Below are 6073 nucleotides of genomic sequence, written 5' to 3' on the forward strand. Positions count from 1 at the left end.
TGAACCGCGTTATAGCGAGGGACCGCTGTAATTTTGAAGGTAAGTCACAACATACCCTTCCTACATACTAATGTATAGAAACCGTTACCAGCAATCATTCATTTTTGTGTGGTTTTCACGGTTTGTTAACATGCTGTGTAGGTGTGTACTTGACTAGCTGATTTCGACATAACGGGAAACATCTGGTTTGACTGTTCTTCACCTGTAGTTTGAATGCTGAACATTTGCCTGTTTAGATCATGAGACCAGTCACTATACAGAGATGTGCTTCTGAGTGTGGACGATGTGTCTTCTGCTGCAGTGATGCAGTTCTGCTTGTGTTGAGTGATGTAAACAACTGATCGATCTAAACGCTTTAAACGTCAAAATTGATCATTAGATTTTTTATGACACAGCAGCGGTGAGTGTTCCCACCTTCTGCTCTTTGTAACTTAACGCCATCTTTCCGTTTTCGAGTTCTGGACATGATTTTGGAGGATATCTTCGCAGTAGCGATTGACCGCAAAGTAAAGCTACCGGAAATGCACAACCCCACATCTGGTCTCAAAACAGGAAGTTAGCATTGTCTCGTGCACATAGTCAATTAATCCTGCATTTTTTTTGTCAAAGACATTTCTCACCATGAAATTACCCGATTCAAAACATGAACAGATTCACGGAGTAATCAGAAAAGTTTAGCATGAATCTGGACATTAGATTTAAGATTTAAGTTTTAAGCTTATCAGATATCACTTGTTAGAAGCTCCTTACCGTTTGAAGAAATCTCTTCTCAATCTGCTGTCCTCTTCTGCTTTCAAACTGATTTCAGGTTGATCCAGGTATCGTTTGAAACAGGTTCTCCTCTGTCACGTGACAGTCGGAACGAATCTGCGTAACCATGGTTACAGGGGACCCTTTGGAGCTCCGCTGCTCAGCAGCAAAATATTTCAGATCAATATGTAAATACTCCAACTCTAAAACCAAGTAAAATAAATATGCTGCATATGTGTATAGTGCACCGCGAACGCGTTCAATTTCTGGAAGAGGCTGTAAAACGGAGTTAAAAGGTGACCGATGGCAGCCATACTGAGGTGAGTTGTTGAGGATATGTCGAGCTGTCGATAAGCACGGCTGTTTCTGTGCTCTTATATACTGTTTTGCTGGCGTTAGTGAAGCTGCTTTCAACAATGTAACATTGTTGAACTCTGATGATTAATGAATAAACTCTCGATGTGACGACGTGAGCATGTAATTGTAACCCTGTGTTCATTTAGTCGTTTGATACCGTTTAATATCCAGCACATCTATTGGGTGTTTTCTTATAACATGCCCTGGAATCATTTTAAGTTTTACAATGCCGGTGATTTACGACTCTTTCGCGACAGTCAACTGTGGCGTAAACTCTGGCGGGTCTCAGAGCTAGCTTATGTGAGCCAGCAGTGACATCTATACATGCAGTAGCCTTAAAATACTGATTATTTATTCTGCTGCGAGGTAAGAATTTGTTTTATACGTTTATTGTCACATTGTGCGCCATGTTATTGTTTCGGTGAAAAGAATTTCTACAATGGCGGACTTAGACAAAATAGTGTTACTGTTAATTTGACTCTCTGCAGTGTTTAAATGCTTACATATACACAGTTTACTTGTGTCAGCTAGTGGGAGGGCAGAGAGCGCAGCCTTTACATTGTTTTATTGTAGAGTGACAGGAACTGCCTATGAGCTTCTAATCAAGCAGAAGTATTGACAGAAAATCTATCAAAGGAAATACATTGATGAAAATGAAAGAAGAGAAATATTTATGTGATGTTCCATCTTCCTGAGAGCTGATTGGCTGTGATGACTCCTTCAAGTACTACATGCTACTTTGTCCTGCTAGTTAAGCCTGCTGTCTGTTCTCAGGCCTCCTCCTGTTTCACTGCCATATATCCATCACCAGAGGGCTCCACTGACCTGCCTGCTGACATCAGAGCACACCCCTGTGTCATGTGACCTGGCAGGAGTAGCAAAGCTGGACTCAGACCTGGCCCAGGCAAGTTCAAAGGCAGCTGTGGTAGAGAGAGTATATGGGCTCAAATTGTGCTCATAAATATTTTGTACTTGTAAATCAGGATTTGTGTGTTAGGTGAGCACTCAGCTGTCGGGGAAACTTGTTTTGTAAAGGTCGTTTAGCTAACCCATGCAGGTGAATGAATTTCCCCTGACTAAAGAAATCAAGAGAAACGCACCGGGCTGCTCAGTGACTAACCACGGTTACTGTACTTTTATTATGAGTATTATACTGTAAGAGCAACAGGCTGGACTCTGCTTCTGCTCCTGTGCAGAGCTGATTATTAAATATGTGCAAACAGAAGCGTGTTTTCTGTCGCTTTCCACATGTGGAACGACATTAACGCCAACTTTTAAAAAGCTGGCACTTCAGTAACCCCTCATTAGTCAATAGCTACGGATTAAATAGCAAAGCCCGATACTTATGTACTGAAACCAACTACTTCCGCTTGGCAGCTTAAGTTAAAATGTTAATTTTTTCCTCTGATTATTTTTTAGCACTGACTCTGTGTATTTTTTGTTTGTTGCAAATATTCAGGTTAAAAAACTGTCCGAATTATTTTTAATGAGTTATGTTCACAAAGTCACATGTGCAGTACTCTGTATAGCTTGCATCCTTTAGGACAAATAATTTGAAGCATTAATATTTCTTGTTCAATACTGAGCTGATAACACCTCTGTATGTTGTGACCAGGATGCAGCAGCAGACTGAACCTCGACTGAAACCTGCTCCATCATCTCATCTTTGCAGATGTCCATTTATAAAGCATCAACAACTCAAAGGTAAACATGATGTTAGAAAATGTGTTAGTAAGGCCTTTTGTCAGTGATATTCAGTTAACAAACAGTCAGGTGAATAATCAACACTGAGACACTTGTGTAGGTTAACGTGCTGCACGGGTGAAAAGCTCAGAGCAAATCACACCGAACTGCAGTATTCGTTTATTTTTATAGGTTACATCGTCAATATGCAAATATAATCACATTTCCTGTTACGCAGATTCTGATGCTGTCTGTGTGTGTGTGTGTGTGTGTCACAAAGTATGTGTGTTGCAAGTCAATTTCTAAGAATAATATAATGCAAGTCAACTTCTGCGGATATGTATTTCTGTGCTGGTCTCTTGCGGTAAAGGCCAGTGTCACAGGGTCAGCTTCCTGTTTCTACAGAAAACTGTGTCTGGTGAAATATGTATAAAATAACTTTTGAAGCATAAGCAAATAAAACAATAAAAACTCCCTAACATCCCTCCCTGTTGTTACCGTATTTCACCACTTCAATCATACTTTATTATCAGCTAACAATCACTTGCACATAACATTTTCAATTGTAGCATCATTCAGTATATGCGAATGTGTGTGTTCCTATACTAAATCTTCTTCGTCCGGTTCATCTTCTTGTGGCAGTCCAACATAGGTGATCACTGTGGCCTGTACCATTTTGCCAATCATTGATCTGATACAGGGTAGAATGCAAGTTGAGAACATGCAAAGCAATAAAAGAAGAACTCCTATCAAGACAAGTCCTTTGATCACGAGGGTCTTTCAGCTGCCGCTCAGCAGCCAGGTCAGCCAGTCCTCTGTGTTCATGACATAGTCTTGTTGCTGTGCATTACTCAGTTGTCGTAACTTCTCCAGGGCGGTGGTCATGGTCAAGGAATGCACGCTATCTGGAATATAGGTGCAGCAAGTGGTGTTGAATAAGACACAGAGGCCCCCTCTCTCAGCGAGAATCATGTCCAGGGCAACTCTGTGTTGCATGACCACTATTCTGATCGCGTCGATTTCCTCATTCTGAGCCTTGTTTATCCATGTTGAGCTGTTCAGGAAAAGTCCAAATCGGTAGTCAAGAGTCTCGATTCTTAGCATGTTTTTTCCATTCCCGATCCATGGGAAAAGTGAGTGCAGGACTTTCTGTCCGGTGGTCCACAACTTGAACTCCGCTGGCACATCACTGCCCCAGATTGGATCATGAGGTTGCACGTCATCAGTGCTCCTCTTGCGTCTTGGTTGGTCCTGATGGAATATTCTGAATGTGTGGTCTGACACTAAAATTGGGGCGCAGAGTCCGGTGCTGTTGGGTGGGATGGTGAAGTATGTCTTTGAGCCACATGCCCAAGCTGTACCCTGCACCCAATATGTGCCATTCAGGAAGCTTATCCGTGCCTTTCTGTCCTGCGGCATCCGGAAAGTCTGGGAGCAGTTTTGGTTCATCCCCAGCTTTCTGTTGCCGTATGCGAAGGTGAAACACATTGGATGTTGTATTCCTGGTTCCCTCCTGACGTTGAAAGATTTTCCCTTGTCATTGGTCGCATTCAGGTGTACCCAGTATCGGTCATCACAGCTGTAGTTCCAGTCTGAGACCTCTGGTGCACAAGATACTACCTCATTAGGTTTATAGTTGATCAGTGTTCCATTACACCGTGGCAGGTCGGGTTTTGAGACTTGTGTCTTTAACTCAACCTTGAAGAAGAAGATGTCTTCGGGGGAACATGTTCCGCTGGTGGCTTTGTAGAATATACATAGGGCTTCGGAAAGGCTGGGTGATTTTCCATACAGGGTGGCTTGCATTGCTGTTGTTGGGAGGTGAGAACAGACGTAGCAGCCAGTGTGGTTGTCTTCTGTATGTACTCGGTTGTAGACGTACCGGTACCAGGCATTGTTCAGTCAGGGGTGGTTGTGCTCTTTGTCCATATCCTTTAGGTGTAAGTTGTCATATGACCATTTCTTCTGCAGGTGGTGCTGTGGGTCCTCGTCTGTCCAGGTGAGTATCAGTAGGCTCACTAGGAGCGCAATGCCAGTCATTATGAGGACAAGGTTCTTCATGATGACCAGGCACACCCGGGCTCCAGGTGAGTAGACCACTGGCGAGAAGACAAAAGGGCGGGATATACCCAAACAGCCCTTTCCTCCACCAGGGAACACCTAGGAGTCGGGGGAACCGGCGTCTATGCTTGTGTTGTCACTCACTTTTTTGCAGTGGCTTTGGTGGATCCAAGATGGTCTTTCTGCTATTTTGCAGGCAGTCGGTGTGCTGAGTAAGACCTGATATGGGCCTTCCCACCTTGGTGAACTCCAATTCTTTCTCTGGAGCACTTTGATCAGGATCCAATCACCTGGTTGCAACCTGCAAGAAACTGGAGAGAATCTCTTTATTCTCAAATAATTTAATCATCCACTCTGCTAGGGTGGTTTCTCTTATAGACTTATTAATAGGCTCACTAGTGAGAGGCAGTGGGAAAAAGGTCTCCCGTGAAGTGCTTAGGGAGGATATCTGACATTCCCCCCTTTCCGACACACGTGTTAATCCGTGTGTCGCTAATGCTGCCGTCTTGTGTAGGGATTGTGGCAATACTGGTTTGCCATTACAGGTCAGTAAGTCATTGTGTAGTTCTACTCCACACTTTAGCCATTTCTTACGCTCTGCAATAGGTGTGGCTTTCTGTTCGTCTTTAAGTACATCAAGTGGTATTAGATGTGAGGTTTCAGACATCAAAGTCTGTACAGGTTGCTGTGCTGCCTTCTTTGCTGCTCGGTCTGCAAAGTTATTGCCTTCAGTAATTTCTGAATTATCTTTTTTGGTGTGCAACGCATATTGACTGTCAGTGTGAATATTTATATATTTCTATTTCTCGACCTTTGCGCAGCATGCACGTATGATAGCCGCTAGTTCTGCACTCTGTGCTGAAAAAGAGGAAGCTAAAGGTTTCGCTTCTAAAACAGTGTCTACAAAAGTAGGCTGCAGTGTACTAAAAATGTCTGGTCGGGGTTTCATTTTTTCAGTTAGCTTCTGCATACAGCTGTGTTCGGCACCATCTACTTCCGCAGGAAGGAGAGTGCTTGTCACAGTCAGGCAAAGCTAAAACTGTGCTTGTTTGCAGGGCAAGTTTTAAGTCAATAAATGCTTTGTCTGCCTCTGGTGTCCATTCTATTTCATCTTTCAGAGCTAAGTGTTTGCCATAGATCAGGTTTTTGCAAAGGTTGGGCCAGCAGTGCATATTCAGGTATCCAACATCTGCAAAAGTTGCAGAGACCTAAATAACTCATC

The 6073-nt window shown here is 43.1% G+C and overlaps 1 pseudogene; it reads right to left on the bottom strand.

Moving 5' to 3' along the window:
* Positions 1-3570: 3570 nt before the first annotated feature.
* Positions 3571-4851, bottom strand: LOC146622184 (uncharacterized; annotated as a pseudogene).
* Between the last annotated feature and the right edge of the window lie 1222 nt (positions 4852-6073).

This window comes from Diplotaxodon limnothrissa, linkage group LG11 (genome assembly GCF_057381915.1).
Source record: "Diplotaxodon limnothrissa isolate DT_005_m linkage group LG11, D_limnothrissa_male_GT1.1, whole genome shotgun sequence".
In the NCBI taxonomy this organism is placed as follows: domain Eukaryota; kingdom Metazoa; phylum Chordata; class Actinopteri; order Cichliformes; family Cichlidae; genus Diplotaxodon; species Diplotaxodon limnothrissa.